General features: G+C 48.3%; 1 protein-coding gene across 2 annotated transcripts in view; it reads left to right on the forward strand.

Annotated features, from left to right (window-relative positions):
• The first annotated feature begins 8,542 nt into the window (after positions 1 to 8,542).
• Positions 8,543 to 17,589, forward strand: part of PC (pyruvate carboxylase) — a 98,249-nt gene continuing 89,202 nt past the window's right edge. Inside the window, exons 1-2 of one of the 2 annotated variants that reach the window (XM_055314967.1) lie at positions 8,543 to 8,638; positions 13,988 to 14,025. The gene's annotated coding sequence lies outside the window, so the exon portion shown is untranslated. The remainder of the gene's footprint in view (positions 8,639 to 13,987; positions 14,026 to 17,589) is intronic. The other variant, XM_055314968.1, reaches the window with a different exon arrangement.

Raw genomic sequence — 17,589 nt, forward strand, 5'->3', positions numbered from 1 at the left:
GTAGCAGCAACCACATACATATGCCTTTCCCCCTGATACTGGGTGTCCCTTGAAGGCTTTTCATCTCTGTGTTCTCAGGACACAATGCAGTAAATATTTTGTCCTAAATATTGGAGACTATTAATTATCTATTGTTGCCTTAAAAAATTACCCCCAAACTTAGTGACTAAAAGCAACATTCATGTACCACCTCCTGGTTTCCAAGGGGCAGGAATCCAGGGCTGGCCCAATCAGGAACCTGCAACCATCTCAAGGGTCAGCTGGGGGGAATCTACTTCCAAGGTCACTCTGGGTTGTTAGCAGGACTCAGTTCCTTGTAGATGGAGGGCCTGAGGGTCTAAGAGCTTCAGTTTCCTTGTTGATTTTTGGCTGTTGCCATATGGGTCTCATCCAAGAAGCAGCTCACATCATGGTGGCTGGCTTCAATTGGAGCCGGCAAATGAGAGGGCAAAGATGGTAGGCAGGCAGAAGCCAGAGTCTTTGGGGAGCTCAGTCTCAGAAGCGACCTCCCATCACTTTTGTCAGTGTTCTGTCCCTCCTAAGTGAGTCACCAGGTCCAGTCCGCCCTCCAGGGAGGAATCCTCACAGTGTTTGAACACCAGGAGGGGGGATCACTGGGGGTCATCATGGAGGTGCTTACCCACCTGAATTTTATTATTTTAAAAAATTCATTATTTATTATTAAAGAAAAGATTTATTTATTTGAGAGAGAGACAGAGAGAGAGATCATGTGCACTCACAAACCAGCACGAGCAGGGGGAGGGGCAAAGGGAGAAGGAGAGAAATCCCCCAAGTTTAGACTCCCTGCTGAGCATGGAGCCAGACTAAGGGCTGGATCCCAAGACCCTGAGATCACAATCTGAGCTGAAATGAAGAGACAGATGCTGGACCAACTGAGCCACCTAAGGGCCCCAGATCTGTATTTTAAGCCTTCGCAGTGTCTGAGTTTGGAGCCTGGCACTTCTGTGTGCTAGCTCTGTACTTTGAGTAAGTGGCTTAACCTCGTGTGCCTATAATTTCTCAGCTACAAAGTGGGGGAAAATACCTTATTTAATCAAACCTAAGGTGGTGTTGATGGAAAGGTAGCATTAATTCATACACCATTAAGAAAGAATACGCAAGGTGTCTGGGTAGCTTAGTGGGTTAAGTGTCTGCCTAAGGCTCAGGTCATGATCTTTCCCCCACCCTGCCTTGTGCTCTTTCTCTCTCTCAAATAAATAAATAAATAAATAAATAAAATCTTAAAAAAAAAGGAAAAAGAAAAAAAGAAAGAATACTCACTGCTCATTCATTGGAAAATGCAGTCCATTTCAGAGAGGTTAAAATGGGGGAAAATAATGTGCCGTGAAATTAATGAAACACTTGGTATCTCTTTCCTGAAGTGGGTTCCGGGACTTAGAGATACGGGAAGGCTGCGAATGGAGGCAGGCCATCCAGATATTCCTTTTTATTAGTGAGCCAATGAAATTAATCCACATCTACACACTGCAGGCAAGACTCTTTTTGATGATGCCTAGAGTAAGGCCAAGGAGAACAGGGTAGAATCATTGTCCTGGGAAAAGGAGGGATTCTCATATACATAAAGGAAGGCACCTTAAAACAGACGCCAAGTGCTGAGAGTGCAGGAAAGAGAATGGGAGACAACATCTGGTTTGGGGATAGGGAAAATCTCTTTGCTTGAGCAGCAGTTATTATACAGTACATTTTGGGGAACTAGTTTTTTTTACTTTGGAATAATAGTACCAGATGTGTCCACTGTTTTGGTTTTCACTTCCCTCCAGGAAGCCAGAATGCAAGCTATCAGGTTCAATGCCCGACTTTGGCCGCATTATCGCTTGGAGAAATCAAACAAAGGGAATGAAAAATTATTATAATATTGATTTTTTTTATTTTTTTAATGATAGTCACACACACAGAGAGAGAGAGAGGCAGAGACAAAGGCAGAGGGAGAAGCAGGCTCCATGCACCGGGAGCCCGACGTGGGATTCGATCCCAGGTCTCCAGGATTGCGCCCTGGGCTAAAGGCAGGCGCCAAACCGCTGCGCCACCCAGGGATCCCTATAATATTGATTATAAAAGCTCCCATGGGACACCTGGGTGGCTCAGTTGTTGAGCGCCTCCCTTCGGCTCAGGGCATGATCCTGGAGTCCCGATATCGAGTCCGCTTTGGGCTCCCTGCAGGGAGCCTGCTTCTCCCTCTGCCTATGTCTCTGCCTCTCTCTGTGTCTCTCATGAATAAACAAATAAAATCTTAAAAAAAAAAAAAAGCTCCCATGTTCTGAGCACCTGTTTTGTGCCAGGTATTGCGCTTAGGGCTTCTTTTATGTGGTCCCAAGAAACCAGGGGAGGATTATTTCTACATTACATACAAAACAATTGGGATGGGGACGCCTGAGTGGCTCAGTGGTTGAGTGTCTGCCTTTGACTCAGGGCATGATCCCAGGGTCCTGGGATCAAGTCTCGCATCAGGCTCCCTGCAAGGAGCTTGCTTCTCCCTCTGCCTACGTCTCTGCCTCTCTCTGTGTCTCTCATGAATAAATAAATAAAATCTTTAAAAAAAACCAAAGCAGGGCAGCCCCGGTGGCGCAGCGGTTTAGCGCCGCCTGCAGCCCAGGGCGTGATCCTGGAGACCCGGGATCCAGTCCCACATCAGGCTCCCTGCATGGTGCCTGCTTCTCCCTCTGCCTCTCTCTCTAGCTGTGTCTCTATGAATAAATAAATAAAAATCTTTAAAAAAAAAAAACAAAGCAATTGGGATCAATTGATATAAGGTCCCGGAGCTGATAATATAGGTGCTCTCGAAGTTTTTCTTTTTCTTTTTTTTTTTTAATAGATTTTACTTATTTATTTATTCATATCACACACACACACACACACACACACACACACACACACACACACACACACAGAGGTAGAGACACAGGCAGAGGGAGAAGCAGGCTCCATGCAGGAAGCCCGATGTGGGACTCGATAGGAGGACTCCAGGATCATGTCCTGAACCAAAGGCAGACGCTCAACTTCTGAGCCACCCAGGCGTCCCTCTCACAGTTTTTCAAATATGCAGGCCCTGATGACAATTGATGGTGAGCCTGTCCCTTCTCCTATTGTGTGAACCTATTTCCTCATCTGTAAAATGAGTGGGTCCAGCTGGAGCATCCCAAACTTCCCTTGTTAAAAAAAAAAACAAACCAGTTGCTAGTCCCGTCACAAGCCCCCTGCATGAATAGGTCCCCACAGGGGCTTGAGAAGTTGTCTATACAATCATGCCCTAGGTGATCTATTTCTTAGGGGAAATCCTGGAAACATAATTGCTCAAGGCCCTTTTGCCTTTGAGGTCTGTGATTATAGGACTTAGATTGCAAACCAAAGCCCTTCCTTTGAAATCTGAATTCTGCACATTCTTGCCTTTTCTTTTCCCCCAAGGCAGCCATTGGAGCAAAAAGACTACAGCTTGGGGATCAAGAGACTGGAGGTCTGGTCCTGGCCCTGCCCCTGCCCCTGACTAGCTATGTAATCCAGAGAGAACTCAATTCCTTTCTCTGAGTCTCAGCAGCAGAATCAGAGGAGCTGTGGCTCAGAGTGGGATCTGATCCTTCTCTGCCTTGTGAGCAACAGCCTTAGTTCGGGCCTGAAGTGCTGGGGGCTGGAATTTGCTAGACCAAGGCCCACCTTGGCGGGTAGAAGGTCTGACTGTCTTGTTAGAGATCCCATGATGGCATGGGCTTCACAGGGTCAGTGGACTGATTAGCCAGAGTCAAAGGAGACCAAAAAGACAGGGTGGGTCCCTAGGAGTAGGAGGTCTACATACAGGGTTAACAGCCTAGAGATTGCAATGGTGAGGCATTGGGCTTTAGTTTCCCCCAATTCCAAAACTGTATTTGGGTGGCCACGGCAAGGGTCCAGGGCAACCTCACACAGATGTTCAGTTTCCACAAACCACTCTTGGCAAGCTGGGACTGCAATCCAACCCATGCTTTGCCAGCTCAGTCACAGGCTAGCATGACTCTGCTGCTGTCCTAAGAAGGATCTCACCACTAGGATGATGCCAGAGGAGCATCTTTTCCTCATTATAACAAGGTACAGCATGAGTTAACAGTGTTTATGGTGGAGCAACCTGGATCCCTGAGGACCTGCAGGGAGGAAAACTCTTGAACCACCTCTACCCCCAACACACGCACTGGGGGCTCTATGCTGCTTAGAAGACACACTATCTAACCTGTGGAAAAGGATTATTTTGTGCATTCTTCTTGCCTCCTTTTTCCATAATTAAGGATTTAACCCTAAGGTATTGCCAGCAGACAAGCTATCTGAGGTTCCAGTTGCCAGAATTTGGTTAATTTTTTTTAAAAAATGACTTTCTTTTGTCTCCCTGGACAGGGGATCTGGGATATCTGGTTTGTCCTTGTGAGATCCTCAGGGCAAAGCCAGCCTTCTGAACTATCAACATGGAGAGGTGGGTTCATGGTGGCTGTTAGTGTTTGAGGGGTCCGTGGTTTTGTCTGGGAGTCCTCATCCACCTGGGTGCTTCTGCTTATCCAAGCTTCCTGAGTTCTAACTGTTCTTGGACTTCCCCACAGCTTCCCCTCAGGCAATGCTTCCTGAACTTGTTAGTGGGTCCCCACTGACCCCTTCCATGCCTTGATCCTATCATGCCTCCCTGTCTTTGTTTAGGCTGTGTATAGGATTCTTTTTATCAATAAATTTACCCAATAAGTTCTCAACTTTTCTCTATCTATCTATCTATCTATCTATCTATCTATCTATCTATCTATCTATCATCTATCGACTTAGCATAGATAGGTATTGCCCCCTCCAGGAAGCCTTCCACATCCCTCTCATGGGGTCAGTGACACCCTCTTTGGATTTCTATAGCACTCTGGCCATTTTCTCTAGCACAGCACAAACTATTTTGAAATCATATGCTTTGAAGTGTATCTCCCCATCTGGTCTAAGAGCAGCTTGAGGGTGGGGCAAGTAGCTCCTTTTTCTATTGTGTGTTGCCAAAATGGGCGCAGAGTGAATGTACTCATTGTCTCTTGCCATTCAGTCCTTCTTTCCAGTCTGGGGCCCTGGAGATGCCCCCCCCCCTCAGAATTTGCTCTTCCTGCCAGCCCTTGCCCTCTTTTTAACTCTTCCCTTCCTCTTAAATGTGGTGCCTTCTCTATTGGTGGACTCTACTCAGCCTCAGGGGCTGTCTTCTTCCCTCCCTTGGTTTTAACCACTAAAAGTGGGCTGATGACTCCCATTCCTTCATTTGCTGACTCTTATTAAGCATTTATTTTGTGCCAGACTCAGCTCTTGTAGTGGTAACATTCAAATATCTGAAGGGGTTGGGAGAATAGAAGCAAGAAACAAACCAAGAATAGAAGCAAGAAACAAACCAAGAAACTTCCAGAAAGTGATTGATACTAAGAAGCAATAAGGCAGACATAATCCTAGTTTAACAGGAGCCCATAAACTGCTCTGCAGCTGCCCCTAGACCACACTCTCTTAACAGAACTATGCTGCCTGGGCCCTAAACACCAGAGCTAGACTCCTCATTAGCATTCTCAGGCTGATCTCAGCCTATCTCTCCCACATCACCTTCTCCTGTAGCCCCCTAGGAACTCAGCGAAGTTTCCCAAGCTCTCTGTAGCTTCAAGAATCAGTTGAGCTTAAGAGGCACCTGGGTGGCTCAGTAGGTTAAGTGTCTGACTTTGGCTCAGGTCCTGATCTCAGGGTCCTAGGATGGAGTCCCATGTTAGGCTCCGTGCTCAGTGGGGTGTCTGCTTATCTCCTTCCCTCTGCCCCTCCCCCTCTTTGTTCTCTCTGGGCAAATAAATCTTAAAACAGAAAAAAAGAATCAGTTGGGGGCTTTTGATAGAGAAAGAGTCTTGTGCCCGGCCACCAGACTTACTGAACCCTTACGAATCAGGGACCTGGGAGTCGGCCATCTGTTTTGTTTTTGTTTTTTAAAGACTTTGTTTATTCACTGGAGAGAGAGCGAGAGTGCGCTTGCGCGCCTGCGCGCGCACGCACACACGCACGCACACGTGCATGCATGTTGTGGACGGGGTGGGGTGGGGTGGGGGGTGCCTGGGAGGGACAAGCATGACCCTGAGATAGTGACCTGAGCCGAAATCAAGAGTTGGTTGCTTAACCAACTGAGCCACCGAGGTGCCCCATCAGTTTTGTTTTTAAAGAGCCCCAGGGAGGGTCTTATTATCAGGAAGTCAAGAGAGTAACTTCTCTTGGTCTATTAGTGGTTCTCAACACTGACCCACATTAGAACCATTTGGAGAGCTTCTTAAACTAGCAATTCAATGCAGGGATTTCATCCAACAAAAATAGACCCAGGTGGTATTCTGCTGGTCATATTGGTGATCAATATGCTAAGAACCATGGAGTGGGGCTCAGGAATCTGATTCCCACTAGCCAGCACCCTGTCCCAAGGAGATTCTATCACTAGAGGTATGGAAGCCCAAACAGATGCTTTCTCTAGCCACTGTGGCTCTCCACCCAGGGTTTTGTCGGGCAGTTTTCTCTATCTGGGATGGAATACACCTTCTAACTTTGTCTTTCTGGGGAAATCAGCCTGAGGGTAGGACAGAGGCCAGATGGATAAGTATCTTGTTTCCTAATCTCATTTGAACTAGATAATTTATATGCCTGAGCTAACTGTCCAAAAACCATACTTTTTTGGTTCACAGCAGTCCATTTTCTAGTTCTCAATTAGTTTCTTCATTCAGACCTTTACCTGGTGGTGTTGATATGGGGGACCACCTGAACCTGGCTGGAGTCACCCAACCTTTGCTCCAGACCCACAGGTTCACAGGGACCAGCCAAGACTGAGCTGACATGTCGCAGCATCTATAGCATGGCCAACTGTAGAGAAGGACCCTTGTCTTTCCTGAGGGACACCAGGGTCTGCATCTTACATGTACACAGTAGGGGAGATAAGATACAGGCAGGAAATGTCAAAATCACAAGGTAAGCATGCTAGAAGAATAGTAACAGGGACAACCATGTAACAGAGACTCAATGTCCATCAAGCCCAACCGCTTTTAAGAAGAAATTCAATCCAGAGAGGGAGGGGCTCTGCCCAAGATCACACAGCTTTAATGCTTTCTGGCATAAAGTTCTGAGGTAGAAAGAGTCATAGGACTTGGACGTCTAATAGAATATGAGCTCTATAATGTGATGCCAGGGGCTATGTCTTTTCACAGTAGTGTCCTGGGATAGCACAAGGATCATGGTAGGTGCACAATCAAATGAATTTTTAAAAACATTATATTTATTTATTCATGAGAGACACACACACACAGAGGCAGAGACATAGGCAGAAGGAGAAGCAGGCTCCCCATGGGAAACCGGTGCAGGACTCAATTCCATTGGAGGACCCCAGGATCAGGACCTGAGCTGAAGGCAGATGCTCAATCACTGAGCCACCCAGGCATCCCACAGTCAAATGAATTGTTAATTGAATGAATATGTGGATCTGGAGAATTAGGATTTTAATCCTTTTTCTGCTACTAAAATAACTGTGTTGGATTGACCTATGTTGAAGTTCAGCCAATAGGTGGAAGGAAGGACAAGAAAGTTGGGAGAGACAAACATTAACAGACACAACAGAGAATGGAGTTGTAAATATTTCTCCATGCTCAATAAGCAATTTCTAGTTAACAAGATGTTCTCATAGTCCTTGATCCTCCCTACTGTCTGGAGGGAGGTTATTTTTCCTCCATGTCCTGAGTACCACACGATGTACCCTATATTTTGTTTATCGTCTGTCTTTTCTCTCACTATAAAGCAGAGATTTTGCTTCGTTTTGGTCATTTCCATATCCCCTTGGCTGGTACAGAGCCTAGTTTATGAAGCTTTCTGTTTAATCAGGCCTTCTAGACCTTCTAGGTCCCCAGGGGCCTCGATTTGCAGGTTAAGAAACTGAGGCTCAGAGCGGTGAGGTTGCTTGTCCAAGGTCACACAGAGATGGACTCTTGCTCATTGCCCACCCCAGCTAACCGACGCAATCTCGATCACTCTTGTGGTACAACTGCCATCTCCTTCCTCCTGCCCGCTCCGCAAACGCTTTTCCTCCGCCCTCTTCCCCGTCCGCTCCTTGCCTCCGCGTCCAGTTGGGATCTCCCGGTCTCGGTGCGATCTGTTTTGCTTGCGGCTTTGGGAGACACGTGCTACTCGGGTGAATGAATCGCACGTCCCCACCCCCGCCGATAGCCAATCACAGCGTGCCGGAACCCGGTTACTTCCGCCTATTGCGGGCGGAGGCCCCGGCGCCGCGGCCCACGTGGGGCTTTAAAGGCAAGGGAGTAGGCGGTGGTGCGCCAGGGGCTGGCTCTCCCAGCCTCCTCACCAATCCAGGGGCCCGCCGGCGACGCGAGGGGCGGAGCCGACGTGGGGCGCCAAGGCTTAAACGTGACGGGTAGGCGGGAGGTAGGGAGGAGTCCTGAGCCGGGAGCGGTGAGTGACGGTCGTCATTGCCCAATAACAGGAGGGGTTGGGCTGTCTGAGCCAATAAGAAGTCGGTAAGGCGGGGCCAGGACTGCAGCAAGTTCGGTTGCGCGGAGACCGCAGCTGTTCCCTGTCAGTGGAGGCAGCGGCGGTAGAGACGGTGGCGACGACTTGAGGCGGAGGCGAGGAGGTGAGTGCCGGCGGCGCTGCGCACCTTCCTCTCCTCGCGACGGGTCGGAGCCCGTGGGCGTGCGCCAGCGCCGCCGTGGGGGACGCTTATGTAAGGGTCGTGCGCGCCAAGGCGGTGCGGTCTCCACGAGTGACGGCTGGAGGAGACGGCGGCGGGCGGTGCGCGACGCGACGTGCGCCGCCCCTCCCTTCCCCCCTCCCTCTCCGGCGGGGCGGCCGGCGCGGGCCCACCTCCGCCCGCCTCACGGCGCGCGAGAGCTCCCGGGACCCTTCGCCCAGGCCCCGTGCCGCCTCTCCGCCGGTGTCCGTCCGCGCGGGCGCAGCCGGGCCTCGTCAGCTCCGCGTCCCTGGCGGTCGCCGGCGGCCTTATTCCTGCCCTCGAGCCCATTTTGCAGATGGAGAAACTGATGCACGGAACCCCCGGATGCCCTGGGCGAGAGGTCCCTGTGGATTCGAACCCAAGTCTGTCAGAATCGGGAGCCTAAGTTTCCCCCAGCGTACTGGAAGTTGTTCAGCCCTGAAGGAAGCTGTGGCGTGCCAGGCGAGGGTTTTCTGTGTTCCAAGTGCCTGCACTCCGCCTGCTGTAGGGATTCTTGTAATAATCCGGTCGGGCATTCGTTTTAGAGGCAAAGCAGTGATTCGCCGGAGGCTGCTCAGTGAGGAGGAGGTGGGGCTGCACTCAGCCCGTTATTCTACAGGCTGGAGCAGTTTACAAAGTGCACTGGCCTCGGGCGGTGAGGAGCAGCAGGTGGTCCTGGAAGTGCCCTCCTGGGCACGGAATCAGGAGCACCGGGCAGGCTTCGAGGACCTGCCGTGGCAGGTTCTTTCCAGCGGAACTTGTTTTGTGTACTTTTGAGTTGTTTCACCTCTGACAAGCTCTTTCCTCATCTCCTAAATGCTGGGGTTAGGCCAAGTCCATAGGTTCCCGGCAGCTCTGAAAGCCCTACAAATCAAAATGTTTTGTGAGAGAGAGTAGGCCAGGGCCCATTGTCCCTATTCTGCAGCTGAGAAAGCCAAGGCTCCAAGAGGTGCCGGTGTTTGCCAGATCACAGTTAGAACTTCCAGTGTCTTTACCAAGAAGTCCTTGCCTTCCCTCCTAACAGCAGCCCCGGCTTCTCCATGCCACCCTTCCCCTGCCGGTGATGCAGACACTTACGGTGAGGGTGGATGTGCTGGACATGTGTAGTTGCTCACAGCCGGAGCTCTTCTGTTTGTCCATTCACCATCCTAATTCAGGAACTCTCCATCCCATTCTTTTGCACGCCTACCCTGTTGGGAGCCCTAGACTGGGCATTGAGATACTTGGGAGGTGAAGTTAATTCTTGCCCTAGGACTGCTGGCAAACTGGGGAGAGAAATAGAAGCAGAACTAAGCCGTGAGTGTACATGCCACAGGTATTTGTAGAGAACCCAGTGTGGGTGAGGTATGGCCTCTAGGGGGACATGGAAGAGGAAATTCAGTAAAGGCCCACAAATCAGGGCAAACCACACACTAAGGCCAGGGAGAGAAGAACTGGGCTGGCTGGGGCTGGACTGGGGCAGGCTTTATGGAGGAGATGAGTCGTGAATCTCCTTCAATTCCACTGGAGCCCACGGTGAAGAAGCAGTCCAGGTTTTGTCATGGAGGAGAGGTGAGCTATACGCATTAGAACCCTCCAGAGAAAGGTTGAGGAAGATGGGAGGAGAATGTGGGGGAAGTAGTGCTTTCCAGTTGGATAGAAGTTTGGTCTGGCACTTAGAAGAGGCTTCTCTAGGAGATATAACAAGGTGAGGGCACTTGCCAAGGTGCAGAAAAGCCAGAAGTCAGATTGGGTTCCACAGGTGCCAGGGTGCTTGGTTGGGTGCCCAGGGCCCAGCAGCAGGCCTGAGCTACAGGCTGTGTCTGTGTTGTAGTGAGCAACTTGAGGGCAAGCATCTTGTGTTTCTAAATGGCTGCCCTGCTGGAAGTGGCTTTGTTCACAATTGTTGCCCAATATCTGTCTGTTTGTTGAATTGAATTAGATTGCCAGCGAAAGTTTCCACAATTTGTCCCAATGTCCTCTCTGTGCCTTCTTTCCTACTCTCTCTCCCAAAGCCTACTCCAGCCTGATGGACCCTCTGTGCCATTACTCACTCCCAAGATCGTCCTTCAGGAAGGTTTGCCCTGGTGGCTGTAGCCTCTTGGACCCCTGCTACCTTTGGTTTATGAATACAGGCCACTTGCCCATTTTTTTTTTTAATAATTTTTATTTTTTTAATTTTTTTATTTATGATAGTCACAGAGAGAGAGAGAGAGAGAGAGAGAGAGGCAGAGACACAGGCAGAGGGAGAAGCAAGCTCCATGCACCGGGAGCCCGACGTGGGATTCGATCCCGGGTCTCCAGGATCGCGCCCTGGGCCAAAGGCAGGCGCTAAACCACTGCCCCACCCAGGGATCCCCTCACTTGCCCATTTTTGTCCTGCTCTTTGCTTTCTCCTTGTTTCACATCTGGCACTCCAGTATCCCACGTATGGTGCTAGGTTCCAGTCCTCCCAGCACTACTCACAGAGGCCCTGGGACCATGGCAGGGTGGATCTCAGACCCAGGTCTTTCCAAATTGTAGTTCCCCGTGTACCTCTTCTCTGTGTCCTGTCAGTGCTGTTGACAAATGTTTCAGGTGAATTACTGGAAATGGCACAAATTGGAAACCAATGAGGAAGGAAGGGTGGAAGTTGGGGAACCAGGAAGGGAGTACCATTTGGATGCTGCATGGATGACTGTCATATGGCGGTGCATCTGGGAGGAAGGCCTGGGCAGACCCCAGACCATGTAGATCTTATTGCTAGCACCCTTCTGCATGAGCTGGATGCCTCGAGTAGACGTTCTTGAGGATTAGTGTGGGCCTTCTTTTTGACTGCCTCCCAACAGCATCTGACCGTCTTCTGAGGGGGCCCCTACCCCTCACATCCAGAGAGTGTGCCTGTTTGGGGGCTACTCTCTCGCCAGAGACCTCCTTTGCAGAAGTGGGCCATTTTGCCTGCTTACTCTGAAATCTCACCTGGGCCTGACTGACCACTCCTTGGTCTCTGCCCTAGCTGCTTCTAGTCTTGGTTTTAGACATGTTGCCGAACTGCCAAAGAAGTAGAACACCATAAGTGACAGGGAAATGATGGAAAGAACCATTTCCTCTTCCCTACTCAATGAAAAGATGTGAGGCCATCTCTGGGCTTTTTCTTCCATTTGACACCTGTTCAGGTACCCTCTTCTGCCTCAGCCCTCGTCTAAGACTGCTTGCTGTCATCCCAGACTTTCTTTTTAGTGTCCTTTCCCCATTCTTGTTCCTTGGTGACCTTGTTTTCTGCAGGGCTTTTCCTCGTACCTTGTCCTATCAAAGTGAAATTATTTGTCAAGATTCAGGCTTTCTTACAGTATTAAGTCTTGCCAAGTCTGTTCAGTTGAAAGTGGGCTCTTTCTTTTAATAACAGTAATGATAACTAATAATTTATTGTTATTAACAATAAAAGCCAACCTTTATGGTGCTGTTACTGTAACTGTATGGTGGCAGGGGGCCTTGCAAGGCCCCTCTCCCCATGTATCACTTCATGTGATCATGACAACAACTCTACAGCAAAAGTACCATTAGGCCCTCATTTACATGTCCACCCCAGGCCACCAGGCTTGGAGTCTCCTTGGCTCCCTCTCAAGCATGACTCCATTTTCTTTCTTTTCTTTCTTTCTTTTCTTTTCTTTCTTTCTTTTTTGAAGATTTTATTTATTTGTTTGAGAGAGAGCAGCAGAGGCAGAGGGAGAATCAGAGTCCCCACTGAGCAGGGAGCCCAATGTGGGGCTCGATCCCAGGACCCTGGGATCATGACCTGAGCCAAAGGTAGACACTTAACCAACTAAGCCACCCAGGTGCCCCTTCGTTTTCATCCTCTATTTGCTAGCCCTCAACAACTTGCTCTTGGGCCTTTGGGGAACAGAGCCTGTGCCTTCTGGCAGGCTGCCTCGTGCAAGATACGTGCTCGATAAATATTTTATTGAATTTAATGCCTCAAACACTCATTTCTAGCCTTGAAATAATCTATCAAGGCAACTGATCTTCTTAGAACATGGATTCAGTACATTTGATGGCTTGCTGGCCTGTGTCTCCATTTTGCTCTTTACTGACCAGTGGCTAGAGCTGACAGACAGATGTGGCCTTTCTAAAACAAGGGGTGTCTGGGTGGTTCAGTTGGTTTAAGTGTATGACTTTGGCTCCAGGCATGATCTCAGGGGGTCCTGGGATTGGCTCTCTGTAGGCCTCCATGCTCAGTGGGTAGTCTGTTTCTCCTCCCTCTGCTCTTGCTCATTCTCTCTCTCTCAAATAAATAAATACAATCTTTAAAAACAAACAAAAAAAACCTGAAAAAGTCTGTAGAAATCTGAAAAATTATGGGCTTCCATGGATCTAAACAAGGGGTGTGCTCTCGTGTGTGTGTGTGTGTGTGTGTGTGTATTATCTCTGCAGGAAAAGATCTGAAGAAACAGGGAAAGAGGAGACCTATCAGCTCTCAGGGTCATGTAAGACAGTTCTTAATTAGTGTCAGGTTGCTTAGAGAGATAGGAACCAGGCTCAGAGAATCCAAAGGGGAGGAAGTAACTCCTGAAGGATTAGAGACAGCTCTGCCCAGAAAGTGGGCCTGGGCTGGCTGGAGGTGGGCAGGAAGAGAAAGCACTTCAGATAAAACAATACAAATTTCTAGAACTTCTTGTTCTTATGTAGTGGGTGCTAGGAAAGGTCTTACTTTAATGCTTCTTACTAATAAGCACGTTGGCTAATGTCTGAGAGCATCCTTTGTACCAGGCTTGGTGCCAGTGCTTTGTCTGTGTTACCTCACTGGGAACTCTATGAGCTGGATGCTGTTACCATTCCCATTTCACAGACGAGGAAACAGGCTTTGAGTGGTTATGGGAATGGGTGGCTGAGCGTCAAGGGTGGGGCCCAGACAGTTGGATAAGAGCCAGGGTGCTTGGGACACCTGCGTGTCTTGGTGGTTGAGCATCTGCCTTTGGCTCAGGTCGTGATCCTGGGGTCCTCCGATCAAGTCCTGCATCAGGTTCTCTGCATGGAGCCTGCTTCTCCCTCTGCCTATGTCTCTGTCTCTCTCTCTGTGTCTGTCATGAATAAATAAATAAAATCTTAAAAAAAAAAAAAAAAAGAAGAACCAGGGTGCTCTCAGCCCTGTGGTGTCCTGGGCTCCCAACCCCCACCACTGTCCCAAGTCCCTAAGATGGAAGCAAAGCAACAGATATCTCTCTGGGTTCTAAATCTATGTTCTTGCCACTCCTAGGTTCTTTGGGGGAATGCTCGGAGAAATGAAGATAACACTTCTTTTTTCTTTTACTTTAGATAGCAGCTGCTTTCTGAGAACTGACAGAACACTGAGGGTAAGTCCGTGCCTGAATCCAGGTCGGTGGGATGTGTGTGGGTCTTCTTCAGGAGCAGTTGTAGATGTTAGCAGTCCTAGAACATCAGTTATCAAGTTCAATTAAAAAAAAAAAAAGCCAAGTGACTGTCATCTGTACCTGATCTCTCTCTTGGTTTACACAGGAAAGTGACATCTGGCTCCCTGCCAGCCACAGTTGGTAGCTGGCAGCCTCAGCAGGAGGCCTGACTTCTGGAAGCATGTGTGGCTTGGGATGCTGGTCAAGGGGAGGGCAGTGAGGCTTCCCAGGACCACAAGAAGCATGTTTAGAGCTGGGCACCTCCTGGGAAGACCCCTTGAGTCAATGAGTAGAACAGACGGCTGGGCAGTGGGGGACTCTGGGAAGTGTGAAGCTGGATCTGGGAGGTGGTTCTGTCAGCTGGCTGTAAAAACACCTGACACATGTTTCCCGACAATGACACTCAGGCTTTGGGAGTCAAAATGATAAGGGGACCAGGGGGTGTAGTTGGACCTTCTCCCATGTAGTGCTCAGGCAGCACTGTCCTATATAACCAGCTGCTTGTCTCAGGTTTCCCCTGATGCACTGATCTGGGTGCATCTCAGCCTAATGCCGAGGCCCTGTGGGCAGAGTCCACCTAACAATCCAGTACTGTTTCCTGCTGCTAATCCACATGAACATCCTAGGTGGGCACGGTCCTTTCGCTCTGTCTAGCATTCCCCCTGTATTTCAGATACCAATAATGTTGCTCTTTATACATCCAGAGGCAGGCCAGTTACTATCCTCATTTTGTAGCTGGGGGCCTTGGGGACATTGTGGCCCAGGGACAACTTTCCCCATGGCTCAGGTTCTGTGCTCAGAGTGGAGATTCCTTTGTGTTGGGATTTTTCTTGGATTTCCACCCATTGTGCAGGAGTTCTTCTCAGGTGACCCTTCATGACTTAGGAGTTGTTCTGCTTTCTGATGTGTTCCCATGATCCTCTCTAGTCCTATGTCTTGGACCATTTTCCACTCTAGGATTGTATTTGCTTTGAAAAGCAGGTGGAGTAGGGTACCTTGCTGGCTCAGCATGTGACTCTTGACCTTAGAGTTGTGAATTCAAGCCCCACATTGGGTGTGGAGCCTACTTACAAAAAAACAAAAAACAAAAAACAAAACAAAACTCGTTATATGCGAACCAGGTGGAGTAAAGGCAGATGGGTATGAATTTTTGATGGACTCTACTCCATAAAGGTTCCACTGCCCCGTTCTCTGTTTGCTCTTCTCTTTCTGTTCTTGGTTGACAGAGTTGAATGTTATTGCTCTTACTTGCATCCCTTTGAGGAGAGGTGGGAAAGTTGGGTGAAGGCCCCAAACCACCTATCTTATGGAGCTGAGAAACTGGGGCCCAGAGAAGGCTGATTAGCAGTATCCAAGATTCTGACCCCCTCCCCCCCTTTTAAGAGTGTCTTCTTTTCTTGTATATCTTCCCTCAAATCCATCAGTAGCAAGTGAAAATTAGTTGCCAAGAAGGGCTGCCTTTTACCAGCTCATCTAATTTGTTAAGGCTTGTCTGGCACTTCATCCCTAAGTCCCTGTTGAGTCCCTGGAGTTTTGCTTATTAGTTACTGGAACTAAGACTGCCATGGGAGGTGGCTGCCCTGTTCTCCTCCTTTGCTGTCTCCTTGGTGATACTGGAGGGAGGGGGATGTGGGATGTTGTTGGTTTTTTGTTTTTTTTTTTAAGCAGAATGCCGGTAGGTGTAACTGAGTTCATCGCAGCAGCCCCTTGTTGCTGCTGTCCGCAGCTTATCCTGATTTGCCTGCAGGCCAGAGAAGGGTGTGGGTGTGGGTGGGTATCCAAGACTGCTCTAAGTACATTTCCACCAGCTGTGTGGGAATGGGGCCCAACTCCACATGTGGCAGCTCCCCTCCCCACAGACATTCATCCCTGGCTGAGGCCTTGGGTAAAATTCCATGGTCTGTGCTGAGTCATGCTTAGTCTCTGAGGATACGTATGGCACCTTTCACATGTCTGTCCCTAGTCAGCCAGGGGTCTGGGAAAGGCTATTTCTCTGAAGTGATATCCTGCTGCTGATCATTTGTATTTGCATATCACTGCTTTTACTAATGTGCTGTTTACCAGTATGGAACTTATTAATATGAAATCACTAATAATAAATGTATTGTTTATTCTGGATTCCTCTCTTATGGGTGAGGAAACTGAAGGTCAGAGACTAAGTGATTTGGTGAGTTTTAGGTGACTGGAATGTCAGGGTGAGGTTTGTGATGCAGGCCCCGCCCCTTCCCCCAGGCTTTTGTGTCACACAAAGATTATTTGGAAGTAACTTTGGTTGAAAAAAAGATTGATTTTCAAATTGTTAACGTCACAAACTCAAAAACCAGCCTTTTCTTTTAAGGGCTAGTCTTTTGTTTTTATTTATTTATTCATTCATTCATTTATTTATTTATTTATTTATTTATTTATTTTCAGTTTATTTATTTATATAATTTCCACACTCAGTGTAGGACTTGAACCCACGACCCTGAAATCAAGTGTCACGAGCTCTTCCAGCCAACCAGGTGTCCCAAAGGCTAGTCTTTTATTTTTTAGAGAGGGAGAGGATAGGGAGAGACAGAGGAAGAGGGAGAGAGAGAATTTTAAGCAGGCTCCATGCCCAGCTCGAGCTGACATGGGGCTCGATCGCATAACCCTGAGATCAAGAGCCGAAATCAGAAGTCTGATGCTTAACCAACTGAGCCACCCAGATGCCTCTAGTCTTTTAAGTTTAACTTTTAAGTAGGGCCTACAGATCTTTCTGTTCTATTTATGATTCTAGAAAATTTTAACAATTTGAAGGGACTTTCTTTATTTATTTTATTTTACTTTTTTATTTGTGATAGTCACAGAGAGAGAGAGAGGCAGAGACACAGGCAGAGGGAGAAGCAGGCTCCATGCACCGGGAGCCCGACGTGGGATTCGATCCCGGGTCTCCAGGACCGTGCCCTGGGCCAAAGGCAGGCGCTAAACCGCTGCGCCACCCAGGGATCCCTGAAGGGACTTTCTGATTAATACTTGATTCCATTTGCAAACTTAACTCATTTGAAAATTGTAACTTGGGGATCCCTGGGTGGCGCAGCGGTTTAGCGCCTGCCTTTGGCCCAGGGCACGGTCCTGGAGACCCGGGATCGAATCCCACGTCGGGCTCCCGGTGCATGGAGCCTGCTTCTCCCTCTGCCTGTGTCTCTGCCTCTCTCTCTCTCTCTCTCTCTCTGTGACTATCATAAATAAATAAAAAAATTTAAAAAAATTATAAAAAAATTAAAAAAAGAAAATTGTAACTTGAATTTATAAATTACATTCAACTTTCTTTAATTATTTTAACGCTTCCATTGTCTGCTTAACAAATATCCCTAATGCTTAAATAATTCCTGTAAATCTAATAAATTAAGGTGACAAATTTTCTTAAACATTCTTATGTTTTACCACTTGAAAGCTATTCTACTCACTTTATTGAGGTGTATTTAACATAAATTGCACATATTTAGTGTACAGTGTATGTTTTCACATATGTATACTCTTGTGAAA

The sequence above is a fragment of the Nyctereutes procyonoides genome, unplaced genomic scaffold (genome assembly GCF_905146905.1).
Source record: "Nyctereutes procyonoides isolate TBG_1078 unplaced genomic scaffold, NYPRO_anot_genome, whole genome shotgun sequence".
NCBI classification, from domain to species: domain Eukaryota; kingdom Metazoa; phylum Chordata; class Mammalia; order Carnivora; family Canidae; genus Nyctereutes; species Nyctereutes procyonoides.